This window comes from Setaria italica, chromosome III (assembly GCF_000263155.2).
Source record: "Setaria italica strain Yugu1 chromosome III, Setaria_italica_v2.0, whole genome shotgun sequence".
NCBI lineage: Eukaryota > Viridiplantae > Streptophyta > Magnoliopsida > Poales > Poaceae > Setaria > Setaria italica.
Window position 1 is genome coordinate 12,475,057 of NC_028452.1, and position 20,906 is coordinate 12,495,962.

Sequence of the window (20,906 nt, forward strand, 5' to 3'; positions counted from 1 at the left end):
CATGCATTTCGATCGGCCGTAAGTCGTGGCAGCTTCAGTCTAAACCGTACTATTCTTTTCGATAATTTCTCCTTTCTTTTTTTAACATGGTATATACGAACATATAAGCTCGTATACACAGATACACACTCAGCAACGCCTCACTTTCGAGGAACATGACATGCCCTCGCCATTTAAAAAATAGTTAGCTAAAATCTAAACACCCGTTAAGAATAATTAGCTTGACACGTACGGGAAGAAACTATATGGGCAACACATTTTATTTTATTTAACCAGTACAGTTAAAAAAATCATAAGCTAGCCATCATCATCCATCATATATTCATATGTGGCTATGAATGCAGCCAAGTTCATTTTCTTATCATGCTAAAATGGTTTTGACTTGCAAAGACCTCATGTGTTTTTTTAAAAAAATTTGTAGATACATGAGGTACTTGTTGGCGCTTTTTCTAGCTAACACACGGGTGCGCTAGATCGTGCGAGTCGCGAACAGACCGAATAGCCAAGATGTTGCATAGGTCGATCAGACCGCAACCCAGTCAGACCGGTTTTCTCGGGATTGGCTCGAGCTGGTCGTTCGAGGGGGTAACTACCACACTTACGTGGTGGAGGACGGCTAGGTTTATAAGCAAACCAGCAAAGGGATAACCAACGCACTTACATGGCGAAGAACGACTAGTTACAAGCAAACTAGCAAAGAGCGTCGAAGCTCTTGCCCGGGAGGGACCCTGTCAAGGCGTGGACGTCGCCGGTATGCCCTAGGTCGACCAGCAAGCCTAGAACGCCATCTATGATCGTGGAGAATAGTAGATGAACAGAATGGAGGTTGGAAAAGGATTAGGGTTTAGGAGATAAAAGTAAATTGTAGATTGGTTCGATGGGATGCCCTCAATCGGTCATGGCCCTTTATATTTATAGGGTGGGAAGGTCTTGCCCCAGTAGAGTCAAAGGTTATATAAATCTCATGTCAAAATACAACTTCCAACTCGGATTAGGCTTGACTGACCGGTCAGACCGCCCATCCCGACCGGTCAGACCGGTCAGCACAGGGCTAAACCTTGCTAGAGACATATCTCTCTCATCCGGACTCAGATTTGGACGTTCCACATATGCATTTCGATCATATCGACGAGATCTACGCAATGGTGAAGTCCAATTTGCATTTTAGCACTCTGGTCAGACCGGTCAGACCGGTTGGCCGTGCCAAACCCCGGCTGGTCTCAGCCTGATTGGCTTGCTGCCACTTTTGGGCTCCAACACATGCCCCCATATTTCTTGGTAAAGCTTGCGTACCAAGAAATATTTATCAGAATCTAAACTGCACATGAACAATGTAGAGCACAAGTGCATCAACCATGCTTCACTTTTAAGGACGATAGTGTCTATCGGCCATATTACTCGATTCTGCCCAATATGAAGAAATCATCCTGTTGTTGATGTTTACACATCTTGTGTGAGTGAGATAAGCCTGAGTATCACTGCCTCGGTTGTGGATTCTTGAAACATTAATTCAAAGTCATCCTCACCCTCACAAGCTATTGTAGATGCATAGAGCGGCCAAATTGCTATAATGTCAATTGGCATTTGCAATACCTCTCAGATTGAAAATGAAAAAAATATAAATGATTCAATAGTGCACCCGCAAGTCATTTCGACCATAAACAAAGTAAGGTGAGTAATCAGCCTAAAAGGTGAATATGACACAACTACCTTCGAATTGATGATGGCCAGATTACTCTTGAACCCCTTTTGTTCACTCTCGCCTCGTCTTTCAATGCATCTTATATTATGCAAATAGACGACAACAGACTTTCCCCAACTACCAACTTTGGCTCCAGCAAGTTCTAAAACTTTATTGGCCAAAGTGGTAGACATACCAGTCAGACCAGTCTCAATGACGGTTAGACCGGTCTACCCAAGATGTGCCCTCTGATATTGCCTAACATCGGCCTTTAAATACGAAAGCATCCCCATGGACATTATAGCCTGATGCTTGTTATTCCAGAATGTTAACCTCTGATTCTCACACCTAGGTACAGGATTGTACTTATCAAATATGATCTCTAGGCATTGACTAATATAAACATTCAATGATCCATTTACACATGGATATCTTCTACACTACTAGCAATGAATCATCAAATGCCTCTGCATGATTTACGCTCATGGATTGCAAACTTTCTAGCTTGAACCGAAAAATTCAGATTCGACTTAATTCCTAATATTAAATCTTTTAACCGGCTAAAGATCAAGCCTTTGAAAGCCGATCCATCAGATATAATCTTCATGAGGTAAATTAGCCATACCGGTCAGACCGGTCTTAGATGGTGGTCAGACCGGTTGCCCAGGATGTACCTTCTGACATTGCTAAACATCGGTATTCTCTCATGAGAATGTCCTTTTGGACACTGCGACCTGATGTTCATTGTTCCAGAGTGATGATCCTGGATTTCTGATGTCTAGAGACATGACACGTAATAAAATTGAGATGATCCTCTAGACATCTACTAAGAAAAACATATAATGACTCATTTAAGCATAAATATTTGCTGCACCTTCAGCAACGAGTCATTAGATACTTTAGCGTGCTTTCCAACCATGGATTCCAAAATCTCTAGCCTCATATTCAGCTTGATTACTGATGTTAAATACTTCAACCGGCTAAAAGGTGTCAAAACAACACGATTTGGTGAAATAAAGACAGCACCAACGTTTTGAAAACACTTCACAAGCCGATTTAATAAATACAAACTTCATGATGGTAAATCACTTATTTTGCTAATATCTTGCCCCCGAGCACTTAAGGCACCAATAAGGTCATAAATGATCTCTCATCTGGAAGCTATTACTTTAGGACAATGATCAAAGAGATTCATCGGCCATATATATTGCCAAGGACGATAATTCAGTATCATCCATAATGAATCCATCCATAAGAATAGGCACAACCGAAATAATAGCAATATCATTCTCTTTTATTTCGGCTTCTGAGAATCAGTAGCAACACCTATTGCAATTTAATCAACGTGCATAGCAATTTGGTGATAACCCTTTATGATATAAAGACCCATATGACCAAATATCAAAATAAGAGTGTGAGGGATAACCAAACATATCCAAGGATGAATTCCAAGGTATAGGCACATATGGCACTTGTAAAGTAAATGGATGAGGTAATGACCAATAACTTTGATGATTCCGTGCAAACCTCAGTTTTGGAGATCGTCTCTCAAACTTCCTCTTCTCCTTGAACTGTGCTACACCCTTTGATTGAACATCATCCTTGCTTTGAGTTTGAATGCTTCTTTTAGGAACCCAAGCCATGCTCTTCTTTCTTAGTTCTTGAGCACTAAACTTTTGCAACTTCTTCATCTGCCAATTTGATAAACCAAGTGGACGTCTTCGCTTTGCTTCGATTTCGGACAGCAGTGCTCTTTTCTTATTTTCTGGCTTCTTCAACTTCTTTGGTTCAGATTTAACACTCAGAGGATCAATAGCTGATTTTTCCTCATCTTTGATATTAATAGCCGAAGTACTTAGCATGTTAATCAGCTTTTCACTAATTGAATTCAGATCTGAACTCTTATCTTTGCGACATCTCTTTTCACTCGATGAACTTTCTTGACAACCTTTTCTTCTTTTGAACATTAGACCGATCCTTTTGCTTAAAACGGTCATTTTCAACATAAGGTTGCCTTGAACATGATGGTTCTCTTGGTGCTACATACTCTACATGATATGGTCTAAAATATGATGGAGTATGTGCCCATGGATCATTCCACCCCCATGATGAGTACGGATGAAAACTAGTGGGGTGTGAAGCATATGGAACTGACATTGCTCGCTCGGAAGGAGGATAGGATGCTACTGAATGAAACTCTTTCATTTGCTAATTCCAATTCCCAGAATTATGTTTAGGAGGCAATCTTGATGATTTAACATCATTTGACAGATTAGCACGCTTTGCCTCATTATCCTTTTCATATTTAGCTAGAAGTTTATCGAAAGTGAGCTTCAGCTTTTTATCATGGTGCTTAACACGGTCTTTACCTCCAGCCACTACAGGATGCTCAAACCTCAATATTTCTGAATTTTTCAGACCTGAACCAGTCTGACCGGTTTGGGAGACTGGTCTGACCTATTGGTCTAAATCGGTCAGATCTATTTGCTCAACCGGTCTGATCTGTTCGCTTAGCACAGCAGGAGTAACAGGTTCTTGATCTGATGGAGAAAAATCCGTTTGCCCCCCAGCAATTTCAGAGATTTTGATAGGCTCATTGTCCTCAGTTGTTGCCTGAACTTGCAATTCATGGATGATGTCCTTCTCATTACTTGGGAGTTTCGAATCTTCCTCTTTGGCAATTAAGCTTGGATCTTTAGATGAATAGCCTGACTCTAACCGATTTAATGATCCTTTGCCATCAAGACTAATTGCAACCAACTAGTCATCCTCTTGTGTTTGAGAAAATCTCAATCGTTCGGAATCAATGGCCGATTGTATAAGTTGACAAAATATATTGCAATTGCTAGTATTATGATCAAACGAATTATGCCACTTGCAATACTTTCGATCTCCTAATTTAATAGGTGATGGAATAACTTTGCGATCAAATAATCTAATAAACTTATTCTCTAGCAACATATCAAATAGATTATCACACAAAGTTAAATCAAAGGTATACTTTATCTTTTCCAACCGATGCTTTTGTGGAGAAGGTTTCAAGGCCAAGCAAGCAAATGGTTCAGATTTCTCAATCCATTTAGCTATACCTTTCCTTGCGTTTCTCATATCCGATGCTTTAGAGTTTATCACTATATTAGCATCGGATTTCATAATAGCTCTCGGCTTTGGTCTTTTGCTTTTAAATCCAGAATGACCATAAGTAAGTTATGTAGATAAAAACTTTGGCAATGATGATGGAGAGATTTTAAATGCTAAAGTATTACTATGATCAGCCTTTCTAATTTTCACAATGCATTGGCTGACACTATTTGAAGGCATACTACTCCTAGCAAGTAAATTACCATCCTCAGTCGATCTCTTGGAATTATTTGTATCAAAATCACTAATAGATGAATTACTAAATATATAGGATTTGATTAGGAATTACTTGCAGAGTATATCTTATCAAGTATGTTGGAGAGGCGAGGAACCTTGATGTGGATGATATCATGCTTCTTCTCTTGATGATAGCCCATAGCTACATTCTGCCTAGACCGGTCAGACCGGACCATAGAACCGGTCAGACTAATGCTTCCAGAATTGCTGGAAACCACCAAACGTTGAGATGCTACTATTTCCTTATTGCCTCCATTGTTACGTTCCTCAATAGTTTGATGTTCTAAACTATTTTCAGCCAGAACTTGTCATTTAATGATGCGATAATCACTAGAAAAACGCACGACACCTTCGACTTTAGAAGAATCAAGTATGGCCGTTTTCTTTTGCTTAACATGTTCTCCTACAACTAAGCTTGACTCTTTTGGTGCAACAAATTCAGAATATGTATTAGCTGTTCGGTTGTTGTAATAACCGAACTATTGCTCAAATCTGAATAATTCTCCTTCTCTTTTATCATTCGTTTCTCCAGTATTAAAGCCGCTATATGTACTAACGCATCCGAAATAAAATCATGACTACCCATTCTATCCCTGATAGATGATTTTAAGTCCTTAAAAGCAATATCAGCGAGACCCTTATCAGAAATTGACAAATTAAAACAACAGTTATTAGTTTCCAAGAATTGTATTATATAATTAGAAACCAATTCATCTCTACCTTGTTGAATGCTACAGAGATCGATAGCACATGATGTTTGAGAACAACTGGCCGGATAGCTAGAATTAGCATGGCCAATCTTCTCATTCACCGGCATGTTTTGTGGTGTAATCACATATTGTGAGTTTCCAGCTGATGAATATATAGATGAAACACTTTACTGAATATTATTGAAATTACCAGCATATGATGTCTCATACAAATTGGCCAAACTCACTTTGTTAGTTTGGCCTTGATAATTGCCCACCGGCTCTTGAACTTGTTGTACAGCCGATGCGTGAGAGTAACGTTGTATTTTGCTAGTAGCATTAAAATTTAAAGCATGCATATTATTTGACAATGGCTTTTGCATATAATATTCAGAATTATAATTTGCAGAAGTAGAACCATTTGAATAATGATTAGCCAATGCAATATGCCTACTAGTATCATATCTAGCAACATCAACATGAGGATTCATGGTACTTGCAAAATAATTATTATAACCATGTAAGGTATTTGCAACTTGTACCTTGGGCTTGCCGTACTGATATCCTTGTGAAATACAAGGATAGCCCGCCATCATAGGTCTTGATGCTTCTGATCTTGTGGTAAATAAATCCAGATATTGTTGATAATCTAAGCAACCAATGACCAATACTTTGCTTCTCTTTTAATCTTCAATACGTAGTAGCAAGCAAAACACAATGCAATCGACTTGAGCAGCCTGATGCAAAGTCACAAGTATAGATGCAATCGGTCCAAAAAGATCAGATGCAACTACAGCAGCGAATCAAAATAGTAGATCAATTAGATATTTGGCTAGGGTTTGATAGAACGGTTTGAGCAACCAGATCTTTCTTCCCCAGTGGAGTCGCCAAAATATGTTGGCGCTTTTTCTGATCAACACACGAGTGCGCTAGATCGTGCGGGTCACGAACAGACCGAATAGCCAAGATGTTGCACAGGCCGGTCAGACCGGTCCAGCAACCTGGTCATACCGGTTTCCTGGGGATTGGCTCGAGCTGGTCGTTCGAGGGGGTAATTACCACACTTACGTGGTGGAGGACGGCTAGATTTACAAGCAAACCAGCAAAGGGATAACTAACACACTTACGTGGCAAAGAACTACTAGTTTACGAGCAAACTAGCAAAGGTCGTCGAAGCTCTCGCCCGGGAGGGACCCCGTCAGGGCGTGGACGTCGCCGGCGTGCCCTAGGTTGACCAGCAAGCCTAGAACGCCTTCTATGGTCGTGGAGAACAGTATATGAACAACATGGAGGTTGGAAAAGGATTAGGTTTAGGAGATAAAAGTAAGTTGTAGATTGATTCGATTGGGAGGCCGTGGCCCTTTATATTTATAGGGTGGGGAGGTCTTGTCCCAGTAGGAGTCAAAGGTTACATAAATCTCGTGTCAAAATACAACTCCCAACTCAGATTAGGCTGGACTGACCGGTCAGACTGCCCATCCCGACCGTTCAGCACAGGGCTGAACCTTGCCAGAGACATATCTCTCTCATCCGGACTTCGATTTGGATGTTCCATGTATGCATTTCAATCATCTCGACAAGATCTACGCAATGGTTAAGTCCAATTTACATTTTAATTACTTTGGTCAGACCGGTCTGACCGGTTGGTCGTGCCAGACCTCGGCTGGTCTCAGTCTTATCGGCTTGCTGCCACTTTTGGGCTCTAACACGGGCTCTAACAGTACTATTTGTTGGTTTGAGAAGAATGATACATGTTCAGAAAATCCGATACACTACTAGAGTAAAAAAGTTACATAGGGCAATAGAATATTCGCATATTGAGCAGTGCATGCTGGCCATGCACAATTCGCACTGACGCTACGGTGCTTGCTAGACCGTACCATGTATGAAACATAGTCCTCGCTAATTCGAATCAGAGAGTGCAATCAGACCGTAGCGGCATTATGCTAGTAGAAAATGATGCAAGTTAGATCTTATACATATGCAAGAGTTCAGTACAACATCAACGTACGTAGAGACTGAACATGCAAGTTAGATAATAATAATAATAATAATAATAATAATAATAATAATAATAATAATAATAATAATAAACTTTATGATGATCGCAATTTCGTAGAGACCGAACAGCAGCAGCAGCTACACAAACTAACACACATGATCTTGGGGCCTCAAAGCTGCATTGCTGGGCAATTCTCCTTTGGCGGTGTCTGCGCGACTGCGCAGCACGTAGCTCATCAGCCAGGTCACTGCCAAAGGAGACCCACCCAGTAATGCGTGGGCCCCGTGCGTCAGACACCCCGCAGCTTCCCTACTACCTACGTCTGGTCTTGCCGGCTCCTGCCTCTTCTGAGATCTTCACGTCCGAGGTTTCACGTATTTATAGGCGCACGGCGAGGCGGCGACACGCAGTCGCGCGCGCCCGGATGCGCCCAGCTCGCGCCCAAGAGATCGAATCGGCATTATTCCGAGCACAAGCTGTGAAGATAAAACAGTACATGTTTTCTGATGAACGATGCATGAAGATATTTCAGGCTTGATTATATGTCCAATGGCTTCATTGCCATTTGCATTTGATGGCTTCTGCTGTCGACTTTGGGCGCTTGATCATTCTGGCCATGACTGACGACTGATCTGACTGCATGCGCTGGTATAGAGGTTAGTGGTGGTCATTGATCCGTGTTCTTGATCAAACTGCTCCTGGATATGCCGGTCCTGCGGCATATGCTGGCTGCAGAAAGCAGCTGTAAGCGTGGAGGAACGTGTGCCTAGCCTCAGCAGCAGCAGCGGTCTTCAAGGCCATATGAGCTACCGATATTTTTCTTACCTTAACAATTTCCCTAGAGCTACCTGTTTATTTTTAGAGAAGAAACTAACCGTAGGTGACTAGGTATATAGCCGTATTTCGTTCATGCACGATGCGTGATTTTTACCTCAACAACTGCGCCCGAATAGAGAAGATCCAATGGAATGTACCCTTGTAGCAGCAAGAAGCAAATCCATACGAACCAAAAGCATATATGCATCAACGATTCCTTGGCTCCATGTGGAACGCCAGGGTGATTTCAACAGCAACATCTCAGTTAAAAGCTGGCAATAAGGCGGCTATCCAAGAATAAAATCTATTCATATCTGTGTGGACATACTACCTGTCTCTCTCTACTGGTAGCTTCTGCTAAGACCAGCTTGGTTTCATGCTAAATGCTATCTGTGCAATCACCTGCTTCTGAATCTGTGGCATTACTTGAACAGAAATAGTTTGGCTTGGCGTCCTGAGAGGTAACCGTGTCTGCCTTACAGGATGAACTTACACAAAAGTTGTTGTACTGAACATCAGCAAAAGGCAGCAGGTTGGCTAACTTTAAGAGGACCATTCCACGAGCACATTCCAAAGGGAACCGGATAGAGAGACCACCTGCAAGAAAGGTTTAGCTCCTCGAGAATAGTCCTCGGCCTCGGAGCATATGCCGTTCCATGGTGCGCTATATAAACGAGGTCAAGGCGAAAACGCATTCATCAGTGAGCGTCAGAGAGTTCAGAAACTTGAAGGGAGGGCTAGTTGGCATGTCCACATGTGCCGAGCATGAATTACAGGGTAGATCTCCTTTGGCACGGAGGCATGCAGCCATGCATAGGTACGCTACTGGATGGAGGTAAGGTAGCTTGGAATTGAAGATGCTGCATAATAGCCATGCGTGCCAAAGGAGAATTGCCCTGCGATTCACGGTTCTGTAACTTTTTATGATCTGACAGTTGACCAAGCTGTGTGTAAATCCAATTAAGCACCAATATCATATACACGGTGTAACCGTGTGAGATGGCTTTGCAATGCGAGTACAACTAACAGACTGTTCAGATGATTGTCATTATCAGCTAGGTACCAAGTGAGGAACTTATGTCGGTAATTAACTGTATGTTGTATGTACATATGAATCTGGCAATAGTGGCTTCTGAAATTATTCAGACTAGCTTGCAGGTGTCTTCAGCCTTTAGAATGGATCGAAGAATTAGCTACCCTGCTGACCCCAACCTCTCAAGATAACAAGCGAATTCATCTTTGGGCATGTGAGTTTCCTCATTCTGTCGCCAAAGGCAAAATCATTCCTTTTTCCTCACAACAGAAAATTCAGTTGTACAGTTTGATATACTCTACTAGCTTCCCAGCGACCCATGTTCTTTTAGATAGACTTACCAGACTACCAACTGTTGATCGGATTGCGCATTGGACATGTCGGGAAGAGGCATGGAGCCAGTTACACTTCTTGCTTCTACCTCTCTTGCCACAAGCAACTAATGCACAGGCAGTGCAGCACCGTACATTACTATAGTAGTCTCTTCCATCCTCCAGGCACCAGCCAACCAAGACAAAGCAGTATATAGTAGTGTAGCAATACCTATCCTCTCTCAATCCAGCCTTGCGGTTCTTTTATTTTATTCCTTTGCTGGATATACTAGTGTTCTTTGCCCACTTTTTCTTGCAACAGATTAATGTCTTCTACTAATTCGGTATCTTCTTTTAATTTTGAAAATTGCCCCTACGATATGGCGATAGTAATTTCAAGGAACTATGCAACATTTGGCCAAAAACTCAGCATGTTTCATGAGTGACCTGGACTACTGGGCCAGCCGCTCAACAATTTGCAACATTTGAGGCTGTCAAATTCTGAGGAGCCTCGAACTTGTTAATCAAACTCAAATGAAGATCACAGTCGCCCTCATCCTAGCAGTGTTGGGAGGTTGACAACATATTAAACAAGCAGGGAGTGCGGTAGCCCAGCTTAATTGTTGCAGCTGTCCAAGCTCACTTCACTGCTATGGTGTCATTTTTCTGGGCATACAGTGAGGACGACCATGATCTACTGACAACAGGTTGTTGCAAACGCCCAACAGCCTGCTTGGTTTTGAGAACCCGGGCAGCAGCTGCCTCAAATGTTGCAGACGCTTGAGCTGATAACCCAGTAATTACTTGCCCATGAATGATAAATAGTTTTCCCAGAAAATATTGAAGACTTCACTGAATTTTGCAATGGTGCCCTACTGATCATATTATGAAAGCAAATTTGTCACTGGAATCTAGAATCAGTTAATTAGTTTACATGAAAAAGAAATCAGACAAAGAACACTTACAGCATTATGGAGGGCCATCAACAAAGCAAGTAGGATGACAAGCAAAAGCAATGGTGATACTAATTAAATGCTGCATTAGCCAAGGTGCGAGAGAGATTCATGTATATACAAGGCCATATTAATATACAACTACATCTACATGCAAATAATGGGCTCCTAAACATATTAGAAATGTGTAAAGCCAACTCTTGTATAACTTCAGTTTTCCTCTATTTTTAACTGACCTTTTCCTAAGCAATTTGCAAATATTAGCTAGACTCAAAGTACTATGCTTTTTTCGGAGCAATAAATGCAAGCTCTCCAAGATCTGATTCCAAAGGGAGATAATATAATGGGTTTACAGATAATGAGAGATAATGGGTTTATTCATGTTTTCAACGTATGTTAACAAAAAAAATTGTAGATGAAAACAAATACATGTCCTTACAAAAATTGTAGACTATCTAATACTCCCTCCGTCCCAAATTAATATTCATTTTGACTTTTCTAGATGCATAGCTTTTGCAATGTATCTAGACATATGTATACCTAGATCCATAGTAAAAACTATGCATCTAGAAAAAATCAAAACTAATAGTAGTTTGGGACGGAGGGAGTACTAAATAGCTCCACCGAGATAACTGCACCCATCAAAAGGCTTGCTTAATTACATGTCCTTAAAAATCTACCCCACATTGTTCGGTAGCAGTAAGAAGCATGCCTTTGCGTTTTGAGCATGATAGATGAGATCACCGAGCAGAGCTGAAGTAGACTTTTGCGAGCTATCCAAACCATCACACTAGACAATAGACATAACGAGCACGCAAGTGTGAAATTTCTCTAGCTTTGGTGTCCATCTCACAGGAGCCACTTTGAGAAGCAGGGTATGTAAGGATATGCACGCATAGAGTTCTGCCCAAGGATCCGGATAGCATACAATTTATTGTTATTGAAATTGTATGACGCAAGAAGTTTTCTCCCCCCCACAGGCAGAAAAATCAAGCTATCATCCGGATGGATTGCATGCACCATGTAAAACTCCGGGGATCTATACAGTTGGACAGTTTGCTTTAGGATCCACTCATGTCTACCATAATCCTCGAGAACCCAAACAGATAGTCGATAATCACACTACTAAAAAACGGTTTCCAGGAGCGGTTGAAATGGAATTTGCAGGGACGGACGTGCTACCCGCTCCTGACTTTCACAACTACATATAGTTGTTTGCAGGAGCGAGTAACACACCCGCCCCTAAAGCCGTTTCCAGGGGTAGGTGATGCTATCACCCGCCCCAATAAAGCCGTTCCCAAGAGTGGGTGACGCCATCACCCGTCCCCGGAAATGTTATCTTTAGGGGCGGGTGACACCATGACCCGCCCTTACAAATCAATTAAAAAATAAAAAAATTGTACGGACGGCCGCAACCACACGCCACTTCTACCCATCCCTGTCGATCCCCGAACCTCGACGGACCCCACGGGGATCAACCACTGAAAGGATCTTGTGACGCCTAGAGGGGAGAGGGAGGTGAATAGGCTCACTTCAAAATTTTTCTGAAAAACTTCACAGCGGTATTAGATTTGCCAGAACTTCTGACGTTGTGCCGGAACTTCCGACGGGTTGGAACTTCTGTTACAGGGTCGGAACTTTCGACAGTGGAAAGTGAGCTGAACGAAATTCAAAATAAAACCTGAATCTGCCAATTCGGTTTGAATCAAAAGATTGTAAATGAAGTGTATAGACTACTGCAGATGATAGATATGCAAGGAACCACATAAATTTATAGATCGGCTCAAATCAAGCTTCTAGGTCAAAATGAAATATAAAAACATAACAAGCAATTCAGACAAAGGATTTGTTTACCAAAGTTCACTTCCACAAAGGAAGCTACGTTTCCGTTGAGGAGCTCACAAAGAGTCGGGTCCTCACTAACCCTTTACCTCTCTCAATCAACCACAAAGGAGGATTGAGTCACTTACTATGAATCCACGAAGGATGGGGTGATACAAACGTTCCCGGGCGCACCACACAAAGAGAGCGCTCAAACGGGCAACGCCTAACCGTCTAGAAGCAAGCTTCAAGAGTAACAAACGCGAATCGAAGGCTGAAGATGCTTCAAGTGCTCTTGAGATGAACTTGTTGGACCTCACACTCAAATCCTCAAGACTCACACCTTCAATTTGCTCTCACCCAATCCCTAGCTCAAACTCTCAAGGATCTAGCTCAAAAGGGAGTGGGAGAGATGTATTCAATGCTCAAGAGGTGTTTTGGCTCAGGGTTGTTCAGCAGCAATGAATGGGGGGGCTGAGGGGGTATTTATACCCGAGCCCCCAAAACTAGCTGTTACAATGCGTTTATGTGCCTGTCAGAACTTCCAACGAAGTTAAATTAAAACGGCTGAGAGCCTCTTCTCAGAAGTTTTAAGAAACTTCTGGTGGCCATTACCAGAACTTCCGACACAGGATCGGAACTTCCCATATTGTTAGATTAAATCGGCCGAGGACCCCCGGTCGAAAGTTTCTGAATAATTCCGGCTGGTGTCGGAACTTCTGACACTCACAGAATTATGAGAAAACAGATGTGCAGGTGAGTGATTTGTGTCTCTCAAGGGTGGTTAACATCTCAATTGAGTACTTTAACATCTTCAAGCTATCCATTCGCATCCCCCTTTATAGTACGGTGTTCCTATACTCAAATTCAAAATTAGAAAATATAGAAAAATCTTCTTTTGAGCTCAACACCATTGTTTCTTTGAAATTGGGGGTGCTTGAGGTTCTTTTCATACACCTTTACACTTCTTTAGAATTAAAACCTATCAATTACTTGATAAAGTCAATAGTCCCTTAATCATGCATGTCATCAACACCAAAACCCACTTAGAGGGCCGAATGCACTTTCAACCACTCAGATGTAAAAACAGAAGTTCAGAACAACCAATCTTGGTAAACTAGTCATAATCATGGATCGAATCGAAGTACATGGTCACAAATTGAGCATAAGCTAGCAGATCGACCACAAAGCTAGTACAAGTAACACATCAGGTACAAGCTAAGCTCCCTACTAATACTGATTGGCTATAGGATGCAGATGCAGAGATTTGCACGGCAGCTCGTGAGGTACCCTCGACGGATCGTGGCCTTCGTGGACGACAGACGGAGCAACCAGTGGCGTCGGCGGCTTGTTCTTCTTCACCGGCGCTGCGGCCCCTCCGGCGCCCAGGCCTTCCCACCATCAATTTGAGCCGCCCCTGCCCTGCCGTAGGGGCCGGCCGCACCGCCTATGCCCCACCGTAGGGGCGGGTCACGCCGTGCGGCCGCGCCGTGCGCCCGCGCCGCCCATGGCAGCCGAGCTGGGGCCGGCCACACCTCCGAGGCCCTCGCTAGTCTTCGCAGGAGGGAGGAAAGAGAGAGATTGGGAAGGGGAAGTAAGAGAGGCAGAGAGGAGATATCGAGAGAAGATAAGATAGGGACGGAGGGATTCTGGACTCTGGATTGAGGTTGGGCTAATAGAATGCTTCGTTTGAAAGTCGTGGATCGATGACGTGGTTGGACGTGTTTCTTTCATGAGCTTATAATGATTTTTTGGACCATCAAACGATGTTAAATAAAAATTTGTCAACTGCAAAGTTTAGATCTCGTCGAGCTCTACAACTTTAATATAAAGTTTATCTTCATCTGAAATAGTATGAAAAAGTTATAATTTTTTTTGCACAGAACAATTTCTAAGATCGGGTCATGCCATCACCCGCTCCTAGAAATTATTTCCAGGTGCGGGTGATGCCATCACCTGCCGCTACAACTATTTTTCCATTTTTTTCTTTTAAAATGTATTTTTGAGCTATTAAATAATCTAAAATGCAAAAATTGTCAACTACAAAGTTTTATGTCTCGTCGAGCTCTACAATTTTGATATAAAGTTTGTATTCATTCAAGATGGCATGAAAAAGTTTGTATTCAAAAAATACATCAATTAAACTCGTTCACGTATAATCATACATTCACAATAAAAAGTGTCCATGAATGATATTCCCGGTTGGAGCCGATCGCACCTCGGGGCGATCGCGCGAGCTGCACGCACGCGCCGTCCACCTCTTCAATGCAACGCCCAGCCCCGTTCGGTTCCCGTCCGCGCTTGCGTCGAGGCCGTCTACTTCGCCTCCGAGCGCGCTCACATATTTCTTCCCGTACCGTTCATCAAGCCAAGCTACTCTCTTCTTTACACTCTCACTTTCTCCACTGCAGGTTAGCAACACTTTCCTTCAATGGAGCATGGACTCGTTCGTGGCGTGAACTGGGTGCCCAACTCCAGCGATGAGGAAGATGAGTAGATCACGGTCACCGGTGCCGTAGACGTGGAAGAATCTGAAGACGTTCGGTACGTTGTCGATTCCTTAGCCGGTGAGACCGAGGTGCTGGATTCGCAAGTTGCCGACGCCGTTGCCGTTGAAGCCCATGTCGCTCTCGCCCTACTCCAACTCGCTTCAACCAAGGTTAGCATCTTTGACTCCCACAGGGAGCTGGACAAGGTCTCCAAATTGATGTTGCTCGTTATGGTTCCTGGTTTGTACGGAGAGCACGAAGAGGCCACACAAAGTCGTAGTCGAGCTCATGGGCAGGACCATCCCACTCTTCAATGCCATCCCAATCGTTGAGGATGGGATGGTTTAGATCCAAATCATCAGCTGGTGGCTCTAGGTTTAGGTCGAGGGATGGTGAGGCCATGGATTAGAGGAAGTTGTTGTAGTTCTGGCCGGTGAACTAATGAACTTCCTTCAAACCCATGGCGGCGTATATATAGGTCAGGGATCAGAGGCGAGATGGAAGGAGGTGGGCTTCCTAAAATTTCAACTTTGATCGATGATGACGTGTCCATAAAAATTTGATTTTTTATCTCTCTTTAAGCGGGCGATCAAATCTTCATGGAGAATTTGGAAGCGGTGCCGAGGGTTTCTCGTTTGGGCACGTGAAATTTTGGAAGGGAGGAAGATTGCGGAGATGGCGGGTGAAATTTCAAAAGTGAGGGAGAGACTGGCCGGGTTACGCGGGAGGCAGCGATCAATACGCGTGGGATACGAAGCGTTTTCCTTGAAGCGCTGGATGGAACGGACGGAGAGAGTAAACCTCAGCCTGGTTCGTTAACTTCACCTTGGTCTCTACGTTCCTAGCTTAGGCGCATATCATAACTAGACGGAGGGAGTAACATATACTCATGCATATACTTATTTATTTATTGTATACTTATATACATTTAGATATCGTTGAGTGTTACAGCTTTCATATAAAGCTTCTCTATGACCCAAGACCTTTGAAAATTTTAAAATTTGTAGATTTCAAAACTAAAGAACTTATAATAATATTTTATAATAATATTTTAGAGTAATAAACAATCTCAGTTAAAACATGCCAACTTCAAAGTGCTAAAATAAACAATCTCAAATGAAAAACATGCCAGCTGCAAAGTGTTAGGTCCTGTCGACTTCTATAATTTCGATATAGAGCTTCTCTATAATTGAAGTCATTTGAAAATTTAAAAAAATTATATTTCAAAACTAGAGAACTTATAATGATATTTTGAAGTATTAAACAATCTCAAATTGAAAACTTATCAACTCCAAAGTTTTAGGTCTCGTCGAGCTCTACAAGTTTGATGTAGCAGAAGCCATTTGGAACTTCAAAAGTTTTAGATTTCAAAATTAGAGAAGTTATAATGATATTTTGAAGTACTAAACAATCTCAAATGAAAAACTTTTGAACTACAAAGTTTTAGGTCTCGTCGAGCTATACAATTTTGATATAAAGTTTGTCTTTATCTGAGAACATCTATGTCGCAGGATTGCAGACGAAATAGCAAGATGCATACACATCTAGTAAGAGCAAATTCAGGCGACAGCACAGGAGGAGCCCATTGCAGCAGTCGACGATGGCCACGTCCCTGTGGCTAGGGGGCAGGAAGGAGAGGGAGGGATCGACCATGGGCAAATCTCTCCCCGACGCGTTGACGAAGTGGGAGACGTAGCCGGAGGGGTAGATCTCCTTGCTACGGAAGAAGAAGCCGGAGAGGGTCTGGGGGCACTTGCGGCGGACGCCGGGGTCGGAGCAGAGCGCGAGCCACGGCCCGGAGGCGCACTTGAAGCGGCAGAGCGAGCGGTAGGGCAGCCGCGTGAGGATCTCGGCGATGACGTCGTCGGGGAGGCTGGCCGCGCGCGGAATCTTCGCGGGCATCACCTCCATCTCGAAGTAACGGCGGTGGCCGGTGGGAACCGATCTGCAACTGCTGAGGATGGGTATACGTAATCTTGAGATGATTCAATAGTCAACATGTATAAGTTGTCTTCTAAGTTATCTGGTAGAGCTATATAATTTCTTAATTTGTGCATATGAAAAAAAAATATTATGAGTTGCATGACAACAATAAATCTTACAATGATTGTTGAGATCCTACAATTTACCTTATGTGGTGGTTGTTTTGCGAAACAACAACCTCTTTCTCTCTCCTCGTTCTCTTACCTTCACGTCATCAAAAATCCTACGTGACACCGCATCAGACGATCTATGAAATTGCTAACATGTAGTAATGTACTTGCTCTTAACCCACCGTATAGTAATGTACTTGCTCTTAGCCCACCTTACTGCACGACATCCGGCAACACTAGATGGAGTGACTTCAAATTCCGTCGTCGAACTGCACGAGGCTAGCACATAAACAGGCAGTCAAGCATTGGATCTAAAATCTTCGAGGAAACACCACTGAAATTATTCTCTTTCGAACAGTACTGAAACAACGTATAGTGGACTGCTGGTTTGCAGCATCGCCCTCGAAGGCTGAAACTGGACACACACGCATATAGGAACGCTAACCGGTAACAGGCATACACATGCAAACCATTTGAAGAGGATCCTTACAGTACTGATATTTTGATAAACCCCAGTTTCATAAATGTCCCTCTGTTTGGTCAAACGTGCCAAAATGCCAAAATCTCCAGATATCATCAGGGTGCTACCTTGTAGTGTAAAGGGGGCAAACGTTACACAAGAAAGATGCAGCATAAGAGAAAATCAATCCAGAGGAGAGACGAAACTTGCAGCTTTCTCAGTGTGACATACATCACCGTGCCCTGTCCAGATTTGAGGCACACATAATCAATCATATCGGTGTACACTGTACAAGTCGCATAAAAAATACTTATGAAATGAAAACAGTGCACAGAACAACTTTAAGACTATAGAAGACAGCACAACAAATCGTTCGAGCACAAACTGCATGTATTCATATCAGGAAGCACAAATGTCATTTGCCATAACTGTCATACAAGATATAATGATAAGCAAATCAGGATACTATATCAGCTTTTGGTTGTTTCAACGGAATAAAAAAACAGTAAGTTTGCAAAAAAAATTATAGGACTTCTTCTAGAACTGTGTAATATTCAGACAACAGTTTTTGAAGAAGAATAATGAAAGGGATAAATTCATACCATTGAACCGTTGATCAATATACTGGATCAACATATATTGTAGCAAGTAGCATACTGAACTACAGAAGGAATAATTACATAAAGAACCCTGGAGCATAAAAGCATTTCATATATGAATTTAGATAGAGAAGAACACAGATTAATTCAAAGATAACAGGACGGTCCTATAAATTATAATTTATCCCATGTTAGCTAGTGGGTGCCGATGAGATGATACGCTCAAGAATTTGAGACAAAAATTGTCAGCCACAGACAGCTATATACGAACGAGAATAAACACACATGACTGAAAGTATGACAGAGACAAACAGCAAAACCATGTAGGCATGTACCCAAATGTCAGTCTAAAACATAGGGATACTATAGAATTAGTTATCCAGATCGCACAGCTCAGAAAAACTATGCAGATAGTATTAAAAGAACTTGATCTTTCTTCATCTCATGTGAATATGGAACAAAACAGAAAGACCAATCCAGGCATCAATTGACAACAAAGTGGTATGCAATTCAAATACCAACTGAGTGTAAAACTACCCTATGCAAGCAAGGATAATCACATTCGTTATCTAACATTGATGGATAGGAAATTGCATCCTGAAGATGTACTTCCATCAACATACATAGGGAAATGGAGCTAAAAACATATAATTTATAACATAGACAATGGGCGTGTTTGGATTTCGGCCACGCTTAGCCACGCCAAAACAGTGGCAGTGCCACAAAATGCAGGCGTGTGCTTGGTTGGTGAATAAGTTAAGGCACGCTATCACCTTTTCTACTGCCAGCGCGCCGCAGTTGTGGCGCCGATTTTCGGCGCCGCACCTTAGGCAGCTGCCACAGATACGGCGTGGCGAGCCGTGGCTGGCTGCCAAACATGCTCAATAGATTTACTCATGTTTCGCCATATGAGGAACTAGAGCATATTCAGAACAATTTGTAGATGAAAGCAAATAGTGCAACCAAGTAGGTAAACTGAAATAGTGACGGTACAAATCACAAGGCTTCCGTACATATTCTTCAAAGGTTGCCCCAAGTCCCCCAACATTGTCCGCAGCGACAAGAAGGCATGCCTTTGAGTGAAGTGAAATGAGAACATTGAACTGAAGTAAACTTATGACCCAAGCCACCACCCCGGTACTAGATTATCTGAGTTCCTTCTAACAAACACTTCTGAGGATAGAACTGAAGTAATGACAATAGCTTTATTTACTTTAGTGTCCTTCTGGCAACCACTTTGAAAAGCAGGGAGTATAAAGATATTTGTGCATAAAGTTTTCCCCAAGAGTATGGATAGCATGCACTTTCCCAGTATCAATGTCATATGACATAAGACTTCTCATGTTCCCAGCGGTAAGGAAAATCAAACTATGTTCTGGATGGATTGCATGCACAGCCATGTAAATATCATCCAGCTCTGGTGCACTGACAGTATGCTTTAGGGTCTTGTTGCCCCACATAATCCTCGAGAACCCAGACTTCACCATAGTTCACAGCATACAAGCGCCCCTGAGACAGCCCTATGGTATCGAAGTTACACGCGCCCCTGAGACAGCCCTATGGTATCGAAGTTACACGGAGTAAGGATTTTTCTCCATGTCTTCCCATCTGTGTCCACTGCGATTACTGAATTATCAAGGGTTGTCAAATGCAGAGTGCTGTTAAAGAAGGCACTTCTTGAATTACCAAAGACTCTAATCCCATCACCCCACTCGCTCGGCGTGTATGTCCATCCACCAGTTCCCGACGAGTAGATTTCCAACCCCGTGACTCGATCCTGCCGGTGGCAAATGTCACCATCGTGCACAAGCGGGAACACTCTGACGTGGGAGGACACGGCTGGGTCGAAGCCCAAACGGATGACCGGATACCTTCTCTTCATCGGTTCTGTATCCGGCAGATCGATCCACTTCTCGGTCGCAGGATTGCCGACAAAATACCTAGATCCAACTTGTGTGGGCACATCCTTGAACCGACATAGGAGAAGGCCATTGCAGCTGTCGTAGATGGTCGCGTCCCTGTGGCCGGGCGGCAGGAAAGAGAGCTGGGGTCGACAATGGGCGGGCCTCTGCCCGACGCGTTGACGAAGTGTCTGGTGGAAGTGAAGACTTTGGGATAGGGGTCCAGTGTGCTAAAGAAGAAGCACGACAGGGTCTGGGGGCACCTGCGGCGGACACCGGGGTCGGAGCAGAGGGCGAGCCATGGCCGGGAGACGCACTTGAAGCAGCAGAGCGACTTGTAGGGCACCCGCGAGAGGATCTCAGCGATGAGGTCATCGGGGAGGCTGGCCGCCCCCGGCTTCTTGCTGGAAGTTCACTCCATCCCCTGGTGGTGGTGGTGGCGGCGGCGGCGGCGGTGGAGCCGCAAGTGGCGGCCGCTCTGCATGGTTTTGGCAAAATTGCCCTCCAAGGTCCACCTACCTCTACTCTACCCCTCGCCTGGAGTCGCCGTTTGCCCAGTCTAGTATGGGCCTCTGCTTTTAGAAGAAAAATATGGGCCTCTGGAGTCTAAAAGAGAAGCCTCTATTGGATCGCCTGCTGGCGCGCCGTCTGCTATCATTCACAGCTAGAGGATCAATTTT

General features: G+C 43.2%; 1 long non-coding RNA gene across 1 annotated transcript; it reads left to right on the forward strand.

Annotated features, from left to right (window-relative positions):
* The first annotated feature begins 9,284 nt into the window (after nt 1–9,284).
* LOC111256836 lies at nt 9,285–10,216 on the forward strand. The gene is made up of 2 exons (XR_002677138.1): nt 9,285–9,625; nt 9,725–10,216. It is a non-coding gene; the product is annotated as an uncharacterized LOC111256836 (long non-coding RNA).
* Nucleotides 10,217–20,906: the final 10,690 nt, after the last annotated feature.